The sequence below is a fragment of the Stegodyphus dumicola genome, chromosome 1, assembly GCF_044657685.1.
Source record: "Stegodyphus dumicola isolate Sdum_Otavi_A_Nest chromosome 1, ASM4465768v1".
NCBI classification, from domain to species: Eukaryota; Metazoa; Arthropoda; class Arachnida; order Araneae; family Eresidae; genus Stegodyphus; species Stegodyphus dumicola.
In genome coordinates, this window is record NC_140768.1 from 217358562 (window position 1) to 217377666 (window position 19105).

At 33.7% G+C, this 19105-nt stretch overlaps 1 protein-coding gene across 1 annotated transcript in view; it reads left to right on the forward strand.

Annotated features, from left to right (window-relative positions):
* Positions 1-233: 233 nt before the first annotated feature.
* Positions 234-19105, forward strand: part of LOC118179414 (uncharacterized) — a 245971-nt gene continuing 227099 nt past the window's right edge. The window contains exons 1-2 of the mRNA XM_085825583.1: positions 234-367; positions 483-622. The gene's annotated coding sequence lies outside the window, so the exon portion shown is untranslated. The remainder of the gene's footprint in view (positions 368-482; positions 623-19105) is intronic.

The following is a 19105-nucleotide window of genomic DNA, read 5'->3' on the forward strand; positions in this document are numbered from 1 at the left end:
TATTTATTTCAATTAGTATTATCTTTAATTATTAATTACTGTTAACTCTGGTTCATATGAACTGATTCAGTTTTGAATAGAAAAAAATTTTTAGGTTACTCTATCATCATTTTATTGTGATAAACCAGTGATTATACATGATATATGATGAACAGTTTCAGCTACAAGTCAGCTTGTTTACTTTTGTGAGCATAACAATTGTTTTATCTAATCTCCACTGCAGTTAGACCAAAGATTACTTTCGCTTTAAATAAACTGAAATATTTTAAGTGTGTATATTCCACATTCCCAGTTGTATAATACTAAATTGCTAATTTCAGAACTCGAGCTTTCACTGCCGTTGGCATAAAACTATTAGCATCCGGAGGTAAATTTCTAAATTATGAATTTTACTAGACGTTTACATTTAATTTTTGTAAAAACAGGAAATAAAACCAGACCACCGATACTAATTTAAGATTTGATTTTATATACATTTTCAGAAAATAACCATGAAGTCAAGCCTCTTGCCACTTCTACTGAAAAAACTTGTAGTTTGGATAATTTCATTTCCGAATTTTGATGAGAGCTGTTCTTGAGACTAGCGAAAGCATATGTAAAATGGAGATTTCAAATAAAAGTGGTGAGTAAAACTTATGCGTAATATTAGCGTTTATATAGCTCTACACTGTTCTAAGTGCTAAATTTACTAGAACCGTCAGAAGACTTAGATCAGATCCTGTCTGGTTTCTAATTACAGCTATCAAAATTGAAAATGAATGTTTAAATTATTGAAGTATTTATAAACAATCTGACGGTTTTCTAAAACTTGAAAGTATATCAAAAGCAAATCTATGTTATGTGCTGTAATTTAGAACATACGTTCAAGTTTAATTGAATGTGAAAATTCAAATGCAACATGCCTTAAAAAGCCTTGGCTCCACCCTAAGTATTTGAGAAGCAAAAGCGGCTTGCCGAAGCCATTTTAATCAGCGGAGGACCGCAGCAGAGGTGATGATCAGTAAATACTACTAAAAGCTGTCTCTCTAATCTCTAGAACACTGCTCTTATTTATAAATTAAACTAATTTGCATTCTGCTGGGAAATGAAGAAAATAGAAGTGAAAGTACAGATAAACTTCACATATAACTGGTTACTTAACATAAAACCTTATATATTCACAAAAGCAACTCAGTAATAAAACTTACACATTGTGTAACAAGTTGCGCGCTCTAAAAGCAATACACCTACTTCTGATTCAATCAATTCATATTTTTTTTTTAATAATAACGCTGACCGATGGAACTTCTTGTGTAATTCTTGTGATTTGTAATGTATTTAATTAATGTATAACTAATGTATTAGTGATTATACTAATTAATGTATAATCTAGAATATATCTAATTAAAATATTTATGGGTCAAATGCAATTAAAAGATATTTGTAGTTCCATAGATTATGCATTGGGTCTGGTGCTCATTAATCAGTTTTAAAATATTTTAAATTTAAACTTAACTGTTGTACTATTTAGGTTTTAATCACAAAAATATTATTCATTTTAAATTATTAAAGTTCTCTTCGCATTTTCCAAAACAGCAGTTTACGAACTATAATACCAAATAATTAGCCCAAGGGACAATTTGCCCAGAAGGGTTATTCATTTCGTTTTGGCATTTTGCGTCGATTCACTATACGCGGCAAATCACTTTCTAAATTGTTGCCACCAAATATTACAGCGTTGTATTATATTTAAAGAAATTAAATAATGAATAATCTGCATAAATGTATGTATGTTTCTCGTATTGTGATTTAATAAATAAAGGTAACACACAAAACGTTAAAAAAAGCTCCTTTGGGCGTAATATAAAATCTCAAAGCTTTCAGATTTAAAAAAAAAATATTTTATTAAATTATTCGTGTTTTGAAAAAGAATACTAGGGAAAAGAAACAGAGAGAAGCAAATCGCTATTTTGTCACTGATCTTATAACCGACTTATTTATTTTATACGATTGATCTATCCTTTTACGATGCGGAATTCCTTTGATCCAAATTCCGTTTTACGTTTTTGAACTGACCTTGAAAGACCTTGTAGCTGGTATTTATCTGGATTTCGAACTAATTAAATATATATATATATATATATATATATTGCTCTTTAAGCAAACCTTTTTTAATTTACCACACCTTTCTCCTATATGAGAAACTCGACTGATAAGAAAAAAGTATCTAATGTGGACACCACAACTTCCTTGCACGGCTTATTAAGTTATACACACTTTTTTCTGCACTTCATTTAAAGTTATTTCCTCGAATTATTGTAACTTAATTAACCGGTCCCTCAAGGCAAACTGTATATGGAATCAGAAATTCAAAATTTTAAAATAAAATATGCCGGGCATTTTTGGTCGTTCGGGAGTCAAATTTCTTATAATTTTATTTTTTTATCAAGTATAAGACTTTCCCAAGCATTAATTAGTACAGGAAACGGGAGACCGCATTAAAAGTTAGATTTCGCTGCTTGTCGAAAACTAAATAGTTTTAAAAATTTCACATTGCTGAAACATGAATATTTTCGTCATTCAAAACACTTTTGTAACTGGAAGTATAAGAGAAAACCCTGCGAAAATAAAGGCCGGGGGGTAAAGATTTTTAAGCCGAGTATAGAGGTGGATATATATATATATATATATACGTATATTTATGCAGGGCTTAATTTCTAAAATTAGAAATGCCGGAGTCCTATGAAAGATTGTGAGGAACAAAAGAAAAAATAAATTAAACATAATAGTTAAAGATTAAAATAATTAAGTTTAAATTAAGAGAAATGTAAAGAGATAAAGAGAAGTCTAATAAATTATTAAATTAATTTTAAATAGTTAAATAGAAAAAAAAATATCGAATCTTGTCTTATTTGGGGCGTTGGCTGGAATTACATTTCCGCTTAGAAGCTAACAAACAGCTCAGACGATCTCCATTTGAGTTTAAGCCCTGATTATACGTATAATGTACTATTCCAAGGCATGACAGATACCACTCTTTTTTGCAGCACCCCAAGGAAGATAAAAAGATTCAAGCTCCACTAAGGAGAACAGCGAAAATTCTAGAAACAGTATGAGAATATGGAAGGAAATTTTAACGGAAAAGCGAAGCTTTGAAAATAAAGGGAGGAGCGTTAAAGACTTTCTGATCGTGATGTCCTGTCGATATAATTCTAGCCGTCAAGCAGAAATTTCGGTAACAACGGGGGAATAAACGCAAGACTTCCCTGTACAAGTGACTGCAGTAGTTCCCCCCCCCGTTTGGTTGCATGATTCGGAAAGTCTACAGGAGCTCTAGAATAGGAAGTCTCTACCGTGGAACGTGCACGACCAGGGCACCACTTTTAGTAATTTGTGGAACACAAAATTTGCTCGCTCTCATAAAGTCATTGCACATTCTGGAGAATAAGCCTTTGACATATAATTGGAGGTTTTTTTTTTTTTTTCCTTTAAAAGTCACAACCTCTGTGCAAGGTTTGAGTGCGACGGAAAGAGAGGTCTGCATTCAGAAGTTAGAACTTTAATTTTTTTTAAGGTATGTTTACTATTAAGACAAAATTTATCTGCTAAAACTTACATAAACGAAATGCCGAAGCCCTTTTATTTATTGCTCCGGTGCACTCCGGCTGAAATTATAATTTATTTCGAAAACTGAGAAGTACCGGAGATAGGCTCCACTATTTAAATTTTATGTTTTTTAATGTAGGGGGCACTATACCCTAGGTCTTCCGATACATAATTCTTCGATGTTGGATCTCCTGAGGCGCTTTTTATTAAAACTGGTCTGGAGATGAGGTTAAAAAGTCCCCATTTGTTTAGTTTAAATTACATAATCCATTCTAAACTTTGAATCCTTCAATTAACCTTTTAACGATTCATAGGAAACTTAATAGCCATGTTTTTAAGTAAATTTCCAAGCATCCTGTTTTATCCCAGTCATCATAGAAGGAAGTTTTGGTGTTAGATCAGTCTTCAAATCGTGTTCTGCGGTATACCTCTTAGCGTTGTGAGTCAAAATCAAAGTTTCAAACAATTTTTTAAATAACTTGTTGATCGTAATATTAAACTTGTAAGATGACTACCTAGATATTTTTTAAAAATTTCTATTGTTGTACTTACCTAAAATAATATAAAATAGTTATATTTTTATGCATAAAGTTGAAGCAAAATAGTGATTGTTCTATTGAAGCAAAATAGCGAACATTTTTATAATTAAAATGTTTTTCAATGTTTATTTTTACAAGGGCAAAGGTTACCCCCCCCCAAAAAAAAATCGCAGCTTAACAGGCTGCCAGAATCTTCAAAGCTTGAAGATTACTCATCTGTAATTTAGAATCCCCCCTTTTTTTACATCATTTTTTGTTACTCTGCCGGGGCATTTATCATTTACGCGGTTTGGCAAATTGATCTGTGAACTGCTGCTACGTTCTGTGGCATAAGATTTTTATCTTCTGCACAACCTGTCAAATTGCTTCTTCTTCAAGATGTTGCATTCCGTGAGATATATGATGTGTAATTTATCTTTAAATTAGTCTTTAAATCTTTAAATCAAAATAAACTTTATCTTTAAATCAAAGGTGCCATTCCGTGAGATATACGGAGACTGTTCGCACACTTTTTACACAATTTTGCTTTGCTATAAAATGAAGTCTGCTTGGAAATTTATTTTTAACTGCAGCTATATTTTTAAAAGTAAAAACTGTCTTCTGCTACTTGGCAGTTTTGTTTTCATACAAAATGGTGCTTTTAAAAAAGCAATAAATAGAAGGCTATATTTGCGCTCTTTCCTAAGAACATTATTACCAATTACTTATTGAAAAACGATGTGAAAGTCATGCTTTTCAGATAACCTTAGCTGCTATAGGTATTATTGCTAATGTCAAAGTTCGACTTCAAGAAGAAAAATGTTCCAAGCGGATTGTTTTGAACGTTTCAAACGTAATATCTTTTATGTTAAAAGGAAATCCTGAAAATCAAAGGACAGCTGCAAAATCTTTAAAATGATCTGTGTCTATTGTAAACAAAGTGATTAATGCTGATTTCAAACTTAAAAAGACGAAAAAACATAATATGCATCGTCTTTGGGACATATCGACGAAAGCAAAACGCGTAGCAAGAAACATTTATCGAACAAAAAGGGAAAAGTGTTGTCACTATAGACGAATCTTAGGTGTATTTAAATGACTGGAATAAAAGAGATCCATTTATTATGATGAAAGAGGAGAAAAAAATATTAAAACATAATTCAAAGAATCTAAAGAAACTTTTTCAAAAGGATATATGATTGTCGTTTGTTTTTCCTATAACGTCAAATTAAAAACAAAGAGAGTGGAGAAAAATTTTAAGATCAATTCTATATATTATCAGGAACATATTTTATACCCAATTTTCAAATATGAAGTACCTTCTGTTTACCTAAAGTGCCATCAATCAGTAGAACTGCATCAAGACAAAGGAAGCAGCCACACGTCAAAATATCCATTGTTCCATCCTTTAAAAAATGGAACAAGAAATGGGTATCACAGCCATTACCTTCCCTCATACCCATAATAAATTTCTTGACGTATCACCCATGGAATTTTGAGCTTTAGGAGTACATTTATTTTGGTTTTTTAAAAAAGCGGATTGCCCAAACTTCGACCTGCAACCTTTCTTTGGACTCTGGAAAGATGGCCAAGAGGAATGGGATAATATACCTCCTCCAATACTACAAAATGTTTTATTGTTTCGGAAATTAAGGTATAGAAAGATAGTGAAAATAAGCGTTATCTAATAAATTATTTAAAACGCAAAACTTTTGGGTAAAATAATTCAGTAAATACAATGAAAATCGACTGAAAAGTGTTTGAAAAACTTCTTAATTTATCTTTATCTTTAAATCGAAGTTGCGTTACTAACTGAGCAATTGAAATGTAGTATATTGACTTCTTGATGATTTACATATATATTTCGTTTTGAATTATAAGTGTAAAATTAAATAGTTTATTATACGTTTATTTACAATAACTTTAAAAAAATTTCTGTTCCTAATGTAAATGCTAAAAGACTTTTCTCACATCATACATTTCATTCCGTTGTAATGAGTAATCCTTTGCATGCAGTCTCGAGTTCTCTGAGCAGGAAGTAGATTTATAATGTCAGACAGACAAAAGTGTTTTCTTTTGATTTTGCTAATAAGAAAATTTCTTAAGGTACTTAAAAGCATTTTCACTTTTTTGTAATTCCTTAACAAGTGTTTAATAAAGCCTAGTTTTCCATGAAGAAGATACGAAAAGACAGAATTACCTTCAAGTGCAAAAATTTTATGCAAAATATTCTGGCCTGGAGGTTCTAGAGAATTTCTTTCTGAAAGGAAAAGTGTCTTTATGACTTTTTATTCCCAGTGTAGAACTTTGCTCTGCTGTTCTATGCATCAAGAAAGGGTGGAAGTTTAGAATATTTTTTCTTTGCACATTACTTCACGGTATCTATCTGCCATCAGACCATAATCTATACTTTTTATAATTAGCTTTTTATAGCTGTGCGGAACGTAATCTTGGCTGCTCACTACACTGAAATTTTGCAGGGAGCATGCGCTGTGCATTATTTGAATCATTCTGAATAGTTTATATGCTAAAGATATACTTTTTTTATATATATTTTAGCTCAAAGGGACATTAGCCCAAAAACTCTCGAAATTCGCATGTGCGTGTAACTGAAAAAACTCCTCTTTGCGTTTCATATTAAACCTGCTACCTTTCAAATTTTTTGTTAATATTTATTTCCTGTTTGAAAATTAGCGGTATCTGCAAAAAACTTCTCTGGATTGTACTTCGTAATTCAAATGTATTGATAGTTAAATATCATTTTTTCAGACTAACATTCATTTCAAATATTCTTTTTAATACGTTGAATTAATTGCTAAATATCTTTTAACTTAAACTGAAAATATACAAATATCGAAAACTTCTCAAACGAGAAAAAATTTAAGAATAAATAATCACGACCTATTATTTTTTTCCTTATTAAATTTTTATTTGAAAAGTACCAAGAAGAATTTATATGTTTGTATGAAAATAATTACTGACCTCTTCAGTGTTTACTACAACTTTCAGCTACAATACTGTATGACGTTTCGATTTTGGTAAAATTTGTAACTTCCAGAAAAATTACTAGAAATTATCTTTACCATGAATTGCATTTGATTATCAGTCAGTCTGGTTCTTTGTTTAGACTTATTAATTTTCAGCTACTGACAAAGAAATCTGTTGACGTATGAAACTATTCCCCAACAGAGCTATTATTCTTATTGCAAAATTTGCTGAGGGCATTTATCTTTTGACATGTACGAAAAACGTTTAATTAAATCTATATCTTCAGATCTTTGAATAATAAAATTTATATCACAGTGTAAGTTAATTAGTAGTTACGTTCGTAGATTTTCTGGGGATTTATTCATGTTCGTTTTTAATGACAAGGAAAATAATGTAAAAGGGGCTTAAATCATTAAAATCTTAAGCTCTGAAATTTTTGCCATAATAGTACTAATTAACTTAGAGAAAACACACTCTTTTACGGAAATTTTACGGACGGGCTACGTAAAATTGCTTCAGAGTCTGCATGCGGCTCGCGAACTGCCAGTTTAAGGCCACTGGTTAGACAGTGCACACGGAACAGATAGAGAGAAGAAAATTATTTTGCAGGACGACCACAATCTTGTTCTTTTGAACTTGACTATCTGCTCTGGTTACTGAGAGAACTTGATAAGTAAGTGGTAAATATAGTTCAGTTACCGCCCCCTTTCGCTTATGCGCAAACGGTAATAAAAAATCGATTGACAGCAATACATTTGGATAAGGTTATAAAACAGCTATTTTTTTCTTCTTACAAAGGGAGATAGTATACTACGACTACAAAACAAAGGCTTCAAAATCCTACGGCAGTGTTAAACATTACATGTTACTGCCATTTTTATTTAGAGTTGCATCTAAGATTAGGAAGTGGGTAGATTACACATTGCAGATGGTAAAATCTATGCCACTCAATTGCATCCATGTACTGGTCCTGTATCTGCTTTAGAAAAAGTGATTTCATATTACAGGATGAAAACGCCCCTGCTAACGGCATGAAATTTAAGCAGATATATTAAGGGACTGTTACTCATGATTTTAGATTAGTTTTGTCTTCTATGGAAATGAACACCTTCAAGAAGATATTCTGGAAGGTGTTTAAATTACCCAGGAGCAACATGCAGCCCACGACTTGTCAGGCTGAGGCCATTCGTCTAATTGACAATGAAATATATTTTTTTTTTCTTTTGGATTTGGAGCTTGAAAGGTTGATTTTAATTTAACCATAATGAACCAGTCATAAATTTTATAACAGCAAAACTGAAGTTTCAAAAATACTTTTAGTTTTAATTAAAAAAATTAATTTATAAAAATTTATTAAAAATATAATCTGAAAGCTTTCACATTTTATATTATGCCCAATGGGACTTCTTTTTAACGTTTTATGTGTTACCTTTATTTATTAAATATCATATTCTTTGCAAACCATAAAATTCAATTCAACAGCAATATCGCAAAATAATTTAAAAAGAGCACATTTCCGATATGCATATAGAATTTCCGATACACAGTCTCGCACGCTAGAGATAATTTTTTTTCCCCGTACAGTGCGTACAGTGCTTGTTCGAGCATTGCTCGCTTTGAAATCGTTAAGTCAATTTGAAAAGTGATTCAGACTTTTAAAGTTTTCGACGCAAAATGCCAAAACGAAATTAATAGCCTTTCTGGGTTAACGCCCTTTCAGCTAATGAAAAAAATTATGCTTGCTTTAGAAGAATTTACAAAGAAAGGGTGAGGGAATGGGCAGCCAAAACTTTCCAAATGGCCTAGTGTTTACCTATTATGGTACATCGTGCAATCCTACCGTATGCCCCACATCCAGTATTTATTTATCTAAGACACAGACAGGTTACAATAGAGTCTCAATACAATTTGAAATTCACAAATTAAATTGAACGTCTGCTTTGTTGTAACACAAATAACAGGTAGACATGATTAGTATACATTTAAACATAATATTAATTTTATTTAATATGCATGCAATAATAGCAGAAATAACAAACATTTAAAAGATCAAATGGCGCCAGATCTAACGAGGCCAGCATTACTTTATATTTGAAACTATTAGCAGAATAGTTAATTAGTCAGTTGGTGCACCAGCTTGAGCGTCTTTTAGAACAGTGAGATCGAAAGTTAACTTTCAGTTTCGTGCGCCGAAAATTTTGTATTTCTGCCCAATTGAAGAACTGCTCTTTTTGTGTAGAAACTCTTAATTTTAAAAGCAATTTTATTTTAAAAAAATTTAACGAAATTTGGTGTTTTAGGTGTTTTAGGTTAAAAAGTAAATAAATAAAAAAAATGTGTGTAACTTAATAGGCTGTACAAGGAAGTCATTTTGGTCTCCACATAACATTATTTAGTTAGAAATCAATAGGTTCAAAATTTACGTTGAAATTTTATGTTATTAAATCAGTATGAGAAACTTTGGATGAATAAGCATTTTTATTAAAAAAAAATGCTATTTAATTTTTGGTTTTGGAAAACAAATTGTCAGTATATATCATAATTAATTTCCTGTTGATAAGCACTGGAGTTTACAGGGTGGTGACGATTAATTTTTCATGATGAGTGCAATAATACATCCCAACTTGTTTATTTCTCTCTTGTAAGTACATTGCTATTTCCAAAGAAACTAATAAAATACGTTATTTGCTCGCAAGGGTAATTCTTCTCGAAACACAATTTTCGGTCGACTGTAAACGCGTTGTTTCATTTTTCCTTCGAACCTGTTGCCATTCTGCAAAATGTGAGATATTTATCTTTCAGATTTAATCTCTCTGTTAATGATTGACAAACTGAGCTATTTAAAAGCAACAGATCCAGTTCTTCGGAATGTTATTATTTTTGTTTTTTTACTTTGTAATCTGACTAATTTAAAAAAAATTCATTTTATTCATAATGTATCTAAAATAAAAATATTAAATATTTTTATAGAATTTCATCATATATTTTCCCCTTTTTCAAATGTGCAAAACATATGTAACGTTTCCATTTAAATCTAAATATATGTTCATGTAGTATTCTGTAAAATGTTTCGCTATTCTCCCTGAGCCATCTCTACTGATAAATCGTATTAAAATTTGAAAGGTTCCCTTTCAGGGAACCCGTTAAAATCTCTTTCAGATTTTTTTATTTAGTATTTTAAGATGAATAACGGTGGCTCACTTTCAAATTTATTGCCACAGCTCTTCGAACATGTTTCTTTATTTTTCTGAAATGTATTAGCAGAGTTGGGACAAGTGTGAGACAAGTGAGGCACTTGCTTCAGGCACTTGCTTAGAGGAGAGCCAAATTAGTTGCGAAATTTTAAGAATGCATTTAAAAAATAAATTATTATGTACGTTTAGTTTTCAAATTCATCGAGAAGCACCATTTTAAAATAGCACATTTAAAGCAATTTAAAGCAGTAAAAAGAGCGGCATATTCTTCAGAACTTGCGCCCAAAAATTCATGCTAAACTAACTAACCTCTTCCTTAACTAAAGGGATTGATCTAATATCGAATCTCGACAAATGGGTCAACATTTCGTGGTTTCTCACATGTGTAACCTAAATAGAAGCCAGTTTCCGCTAGAAAATCCTCTACGAAGGAATTCCTTTATTTAGAAAAATAGTTCCTCTATATTCTACATATTCAATTAAACAAACAAGCATAATAGGAGGAATATCTCTTTCTTTACGAAAAAGATGAGAGAATGTATTTTTATGTGAAAATTCAACTTTAAAATAAGTATATCACAGAATATGAAAAGAAGTGAAAGAAAATTTTTTATAAATAATCAATTGATGATAGATTTTATTTTGTCAGAAAAATATTTGTTTCATCGTAGAAATGAAAGAAATGAGAGAGCTTTTAATTTCAGATATTAGATAACGAGCACGATATCTTTCTAGTTTCTAAATGATGAAAAATTAATGCCATTGGATTTGAGTATTTCGAAAATGAGCAGCTTAGCATTTAAGTATCCAAATGATGAAAATGCTTCAGATATTCCGTCAGGAATATCTAGCTTTCCATGCTATTTCCATAACTTCTGTTAGCTAAAGCAAAATCAGGTCCTTTAAAAATAATTCAGGAATGCAGTCTAGTCCAATTATATCTGAATTTGGAAAAATGCGTTAAGAATATTTTTAACTTTGCCAATTACTAATGCTAGGGTGAAAAAAAGCTTCAAAAAGAACTTCAAAAAAAAGCTGCCCGCCTTTCCCTAAAAAACGTTCACTTATCTCTGTGTAGGTAGATTTTGAAAATAATTACTGTCGATTTTATTTCATTATAAGCAAGAAAAATTAAATTACAAAAAGTTTGATTACAAATGTAATACTTTTCAAATTAATTCTAATAACATTTACATTATTTAAATAACATTTGCTATTTATGAAAAAAAAAAAAAAAAAAGAGAACTTTTAATGTTTTCATTTAAAAATTCTAAATTATTAAGTGTATTGATTTTCCGAATATATAGTTATTAAAAATATCATACGAGTTATGGCAGAATTTTGTATAGCTATATACAGATACAGTTAATTTCAATGTATATCGGAACGCGCATTTACTTATTTGCCTTAAGCGTAAAAATATCTAGGCACAGCTAGTAGTTTACTAGTAGTTACAGGTATTAGTAGTTTACTTTTTTCCCCCGTCAGCAAATACTACCTTCTAAATACGAAGAAATTAGACTTGACATAAATCTCACTTCGCAAATATCTACACTTAACTTATTATCACGATTTTCCAACTGATAAAATACAAAAGATGTTAGTCAGAGGATTATGCAAATCGTAAACGATTGCTAGATCCTGATAGATGCGAAAAATAATGTTTCGTCAATCTCTCTTCCCACGCGAACAACAAGGATTTCGAATATCGTCTCGCAAACCGTCATCCATCCGCGCCACTAATATTTTGAAACGTTCGAAGCCCTGAGGGCTCCGCCTGGAATTTCCGTCTATAAGCATCCCAGCCCAACACATCACAACCCCGACTGATCAGTCACCCTTGGCTCGGATTATGCGTCAGCAAAAAGAAGAAGAAAAACAACTTCTCCTTCTTTGCTGCAGCGGCCGACGATTTGGGCTGAGAGAAAAAGGCGCCAAACCAGTTTCCTCATGCAAATAACACCACACCATTATCCGACTGCCGAGGAAAGTGGTCGGGCAGAAAACCAGCCTCAACCTGTAATGCAGGCACGAGGGTAGCGACCTGGAAAAAGTTTTGGATGGATGTAGTCTTTGACACTGGTTCTCGAGTGACGTCACAAAAGCTTGATACCGACTTCTTCTTCTAAGTTCTTTCTTCTTTCTGCTTTTTGGATTTTTTTTATTCTTTTTAATGTATACACGATATTTTCCTTTCCCTTCAGCAGCGGGATGATGAGTCCTGTTCTATGGGATTCGTAATGTGAAATGCAAATCTCTTAGCCGAGATGAACGCCCCGGAGCTGCCAGACAAGCCAGCCTGCAGTTCATATCCGGCCTGTAAATAGGAAACATCGCAGGGTAGTAAAGCTTTACAGACAAAAAATATCACCGTGGCTGCATCACTAAACTGAAGAGTCACATTAATTTTTGAATTCGTTTTCTCAAACTCCTTCGATATAGTACAAATCGTTTGACGTATATATATAATGTTGAATGATCTTAAATTCACTTAGTTCGAAAACAAGTTTTTCTAATACTTGCGCAATAGCTGCAAAGTAAGATAATAACAAATTATTTGCTAAAGAAATATTGATTACATTATCTCCTAATATAAATTTAGTAGAAGTATCAAAAAAGAGTGAACCCATACGTAGGAAAATTAATTCCGAAAATTGTGTTTTTAAGTAATGTTTTTAATGAATGTAAATTATTTAAAATGTTTTACGGGGACTGGAATTAAATCATGAATAACAAAATTTTAAACTTTGAAAAAATTAAATTAAAAGCAAGTAATTATTGCTATTGATCGGAAATTAGTTGACTTTTCAAGGGGAACAAACCAACTCCCGTTCAGTTAACAATAGTTAATAAATACGAAGGTGTTTCATCTTTTACTCAAGTAAGAATGGTGATGCCAAACTAGAAAATTAAGCTAGGCCAAAATTGTAGTTCCGTGAAGTAATGGGATTTAGAACCAAAGTAGAGTGCCAAATAACTCATTCTCAATTAAGCATTTTCGCTAATACAAGATTTTTTACTTTGAGTTCTATTTCATAATTCCAATTAAGATTACAACTGTTTAATTTTTATACAAATAGTTTCGAATTAACATGCATGAAAGCGAAGGTGTCGGGGAACATTTACTCAAGTATTTTATAAATTTTAATACATAAATTGCTTTTCACTCAAAATTTATAATCTTGTATTAGCGAAAATGGATAATTCAGAATGTGTTATTTGGTACTCTACTTTGGTTCTAAATCCCATCACTTCACAAAACTACAATTTTGGCCTAACTTAATTTGCCAGTTTAGCATCACCATTCTTACTTGAGTAAACGACGAAACACCTTCGTATTTATTAATTATTGCTCATTGAACGGGAGTTGGTTTGTCCTTCTTGAAAAGTCAACTAATTTCCGATCCATAGAGATAATTACTTGCTTTTAATTTAAATTCTATTTCAAGGTATGAAATTTTGTTTTCATGATTTAAATCAAGTCCCCGTAAAACATTTTTAATAATTTACATTCAGGTTACTTTAAAACACAATTTTCGGAATTAAACTTCCTACATATGGGTTCATTCTTTTTTGATACTTCTCCTAAATTTATATTAGGTGATAATATAATCAGTATTTCTTTAATATTGTTACGATTTTTTTTCTTTCTTACTTCTGACACCAGCTGTTGCGTTATTTCTTTCCTTCACGTTCGTACGGGGTTCGTGTAGATTTGGAGTGAATAACGTCGACACTTTATGAAGTATCGAAACACACTTTATTTGCCAGTATTGTCAGGACAGCTCCAAAACACGTTTTACAGTCGTCGAAGGTCTACTATAAACACGCTGACACAATCAGCAACACGGCCTTCAGGTTATCAGGCTATCACGGTGGAGACAGCTTCCTACAAAGCACCCGACTCTACTTTCCGGAGTACAGCTCCCGACTCTGCTTGGTCGTTCTCGGAACTCCCCTTACTCTCGAGGCTCTCCACGCTACAACTTGCGATGCACTCGACGACACACGAGCACAGCTCCTGACTCTTCGGTTCAGTCTTTCCCGGAGCTCAACACGCTCTCTCGACTATGCACTAACCGCGATACACTAAGAGACTCCTTCGGTGAGCTCGACGACCCACTCGGCACCCAGCTGTCAACTCGATCGACTCCGCAGGGACTGACTCGCTAGACGAGGCACACACACTCTCTATGAGAGACACGCTAACTGAGTGCGGACCGGCAGGGCTTATATAGCTTTCGGCTTGTGTTCGGGAACATTCTGGGCTAAACCGGTAAGAATTCATTCCAGAAGGTTCTCCAACAGTCCATGGTATATCGCCAATTTTGTCGCCAATTGGGCGATTTCTCGCCAAATGTGCCAACCTTGCCTTCCCTTGCCTTTTTATGGCAACCCTAAAACTGCTTTGCGGGGAAGCTATCTTACCGTGCCTTTACATTTCGTAACACTGCCTCCTCCCAAGGACTGCCCGTCCCGGGCAATACAACCCTTGGTCAGAAGCATAATTCGATACAAACAAAGCGTAATGAAACAAACATAAGGTATAAATAAATAACATAACTAAAGAAACAGATATTTGCAGTATGTACAAGTCATATACACAAATTAAACGCATAACAATTTAAAATTATTCGAATTAAGGTCTCAAATATAAAATTAAATCTAATCTCTAATTAAATCTAATTAATATTAAATCTAATTAATATTAAATCTAATCTCTAAATTAAATCTAATCTAAATATAAAATTAAATCTAAGATCTAATATCAAATTAAAGTCTAATTTCAGTCTCTGTCTTTCCATTAAAATATACCCTGGTCAAAACCTTTTCCACTGCAGTTCTCAGATGGATTTCTGTTTTTCATACCATAGTATGGAGATTCAGTTCTTTCAAGCTTTTCATCCACAGGAAGATCTAAAACAATTCGTACACCACTCTGTAGATCATACGCAGCATGCGTATAGTTCACCTTGGTATCTTTAGCAGATGGTACATGCTTATTTACCTCTATTTCCTGAACACCAGTTCCGATGTTTGCACCAGGATCATGAATAGAATCCGATCCTTTACAAACAGAAGTATCCGGGTTTAGAATCAAGTCCTTGTCTGCAAAACCTGCACTATGAGACGCACACATAGTTTGCAAAGTGAGTGAATTTTCTTGCAATACTGGAGTGCACTACTTAAGCTGCACATAGGCTTCTTCCATCTCTGCATCACATGCACTTTCAGATGTTTCAACACTTGCTGCCTGCGACTTCGTAACTTCACTATCAGTTTCGACGAACTTAACAATCGCATTTTCACGTTCTTCCACTTCACGCACTTGAGAATCAAAATCTTCTTTCCCGTCTTTTATTTCTTCATGTTTTCGTTCATTTTCTTTAATCTCGTTAGATATTTCATCGCTTATTTCTGGATCTTTCTCAAAGGCAGTTCGTTAGCTACTTTTTCCATTTTTTCATCCTTGGATTCTCCAGATGCCACGACTGTCATTTTGACATCTTCTTTTACGGCTACAGTTTCTTCTGCAAGCTCCACTTTCAGCGGTTGGAGTTGCTCTCGCACCTTTTCTTGGCCGCCATTTATTTCTTCTCGTCGGGCTTTCTTCTCTTCCAGTCCGGCTTTCATCTCTTTCAGTCCGGCTTTGATCTCAGCAGTCATTTCTTTATATCCAGCTTTTATCTCAGCTGTAATCTCTTTATATCCAGCTTTTATCTCAGCATATCCGGATTTCAACTTCTCCTGTCCGGCTTCCATTTTTTCTTGGAATTCCGCAAAGGGAGTCACGAGCTGTCTTAATAGATCTTCCATTGGTCTTGTCAGTGGCATTCACCCTCAAATCCCACTTCTGACACCAATTGTTACGATTTTTTTCTTTCTTACTTCTGATACCAGCTGTTGCGTTATTTCTTTCCTTCACATTCGTACGGGGTTCATGTAGATTTGGAGTGAATAACGACGACACTTTATGAACTATCGAAACACACTTTACTTGTCAGTATTGTCAGGACAGCTCCAAAACACGTTTTACAGTCGTCGAAGGTCTACTATAAACACGCTGACACAATCAGCAACACGGCCTTCAGGTTATCAGGCTATCACGGTGGAGACAGCTTCCTACAAAGCACCCGACTCTACTTTCCGGAGTACAGCTCCCGACTCTGCTTGGTCGTTCTCGGAACTCCCCTTACTCTCGAGGCTCTCCACGCTACAACTCGCGATGCACTCGACGACACACGAGCACAGCTCCTGACTCTTCGGTTCAGTCTTTCCCGGAGCTCAACACGCTCTCTCGACTATGCACTAACCGCGATACACTAAGAGACTCCTTCGGTGAGCTCGACGACCCACTCGGCACCCAGCTGTCAACTCGATCGACTCCGCAGGGACTGAGTCGCTAGACGAGGCACACACACTCTCTATGAGAGACACGCTAACTGAGTGCGGACCGGCAGGGCTTATATAGCTTTCGGCTTGTGTTCGGGAACATTCTGGGCTAAACCGGTAAGAATTCATTCCAGAAGGTTCTCCAACAGTCCATGGTATATCGCCAATTTTTTCGCCAATTGGGCGATTTCTCGCCAAATGTGCCAACCTTGCCTTCCCTTGCCTTTTTATGGCAACCCTAAAACTGCTTTGCGGGAAGCTATCTTACCGTGCCTTTACATTTCGTAACAATATATATACTATACCACAAAGAAAACGAATTATCATTCTGAAATATTAAATATATATAAAAATATTAGTAAGAAGATAAATTTTAGTACGCGCGCTAAAAAGTTGCTAAAATACTGTGGTTCTGTGAAAACTTTAAATATATATGAAATATTAATAGATATATATATTATAAAATATTAATACTTTGATATAAATCATAGGTTACATTGAAACCCATTTTTAATATACTGTTGCATGCGTACGGGTTCGTCATGAATTGAATGCACAAGCCGATGAAAAATGAAGAAAAATTTTTTTATTATCTCAGCAAATAAAACAAAGTGCTTAAATTTTCCTCAGATATTCGTACAGTATTACAATATCTCACAGTAGTTATCTTTTAACTACTCAAACGTTCAACAGAACGTAATTCAAAACAGCTAAAGAAAGCTAATCCGCGAATTCTCTACAGTCTACAAGAGCAGTTTTCTAAACAAACTCTTAAAACAAGAACTAACTAACTAATGAACTGAGAAATCGAAATCGAGTCAATGGCTATGCGGCAATTAGTAGCCAACCGCTATTTTAACCGTAGCTGTTGCTAAATTGCCCTAAGGCGTTGGTACTTAAGTTTTTAAATAAGGCGATTTACACCGCGCCAACTAGGCGAAACTTGACAAATTTTGTGAAATGTAGGTGGAGTGGAGGGAGATGATTGGCAGGAGCCTGTCACGTGGGTGGTAACCCACCCAAGTTCAGACTCCGAGCAAAGCAGCTTACGCTTGCAATGAGAAATATTAGATATATTAATAATTATCAAGTTTTGAAACAGGTTATCCAGATTGGAATAATTAAACTAATATCGTGATCTAAATTAATACAAATAGCACAACTAAGTGCAACAGATTAGCTAAACAAAATATTCAAATTCATCCTTGCTGTAAAACACAGATTGGACAGTGGTAGTCACGTGGGGGTCACCCTCCCGTGAACTGTCCACAGCCAATGCATCTTGAAATAGTAGATATCACAATTCAGTGAAGTCTTGGTCTGAGAAATTAAACACTAAAGTTCTTGTACAAACACTGAGGCGCATGAGTTACTGAAACTATACACTATGTACATATAGGGACGGCGGTATTTGAGCGAAGTAGCAAATGGTGAAAAACATATTACACTAGCAATAAATAATCAGAGCTTTGAAGATCCAGGTACACGGATCATGTCCATAAGTCCACAATATTACAAATTCTCTGTTATAACAATAAAAATATCATGAAAATGACAAATATAAGATCAGTGCTTTGAAGATCCAGGTACATGGATCATGTCCATAAGTCTATAAAGTTTCAAAGACACTGGTAAAATGACACAATGAAGATAAAATAAAGATAATAGTACTATGTACAATATATACACATTTCACCATTTGCTGTTATGGAAGATGCCTCTTGGGCGCTTTGCTGCAATTTCTATAGTAGGATCATAATTTATCAGATCACAGATATGTTCGTATTGAGAAAGTTCTATTTTAGCATAGAAATTGTGGCTCGTGGTGAGAATTTGATCAGCTATGGGTCTTATTTTTATACTTATTTTTATACTTTCTTTATGTATCTGCAGGTTACGTACGAACCATGGGGAGTCAACAATTTGTCTGAGTATTTTGTTCTGAAAGACCTGTAGTTTCTGTCTATAAGTCTTGTACACAGTGGCCCAGATAGGCACTGCATAAAGTAGGGTGGGTCTTATTAAGCTGGTATAGATCTTCTTCTTGAGACTGATATTTAATTTAGCATTTCTTCTTATTAAAGGGTAAAGAGAAATTTTAGCAGCGGTGGCTTTGCGCAAGGTATACTCCGTGTGTTCTTTGAATAACAGCTGTGAGTCGAAGACCACTCCTAGATACTTGGTACTTGAAACAATTGCTAGGGCTTGATCATTAATTTTTATATTTACATTCACAGGAGTGAACTTCCGATGACGTCTGAAAAGGAGAATTTGTCTCTTTGACGGATTTACTTTTAATTTCCATGAATCATAATAGTGTGCTATGATATTTACTGCGCTTTCAAGTTTATCTACAGCGAGCTGAGGTTTTAGCGACTTAGTTAAAATTGCTGTGTCGTCGGCATATTTCACTACTTTTGCATTCAA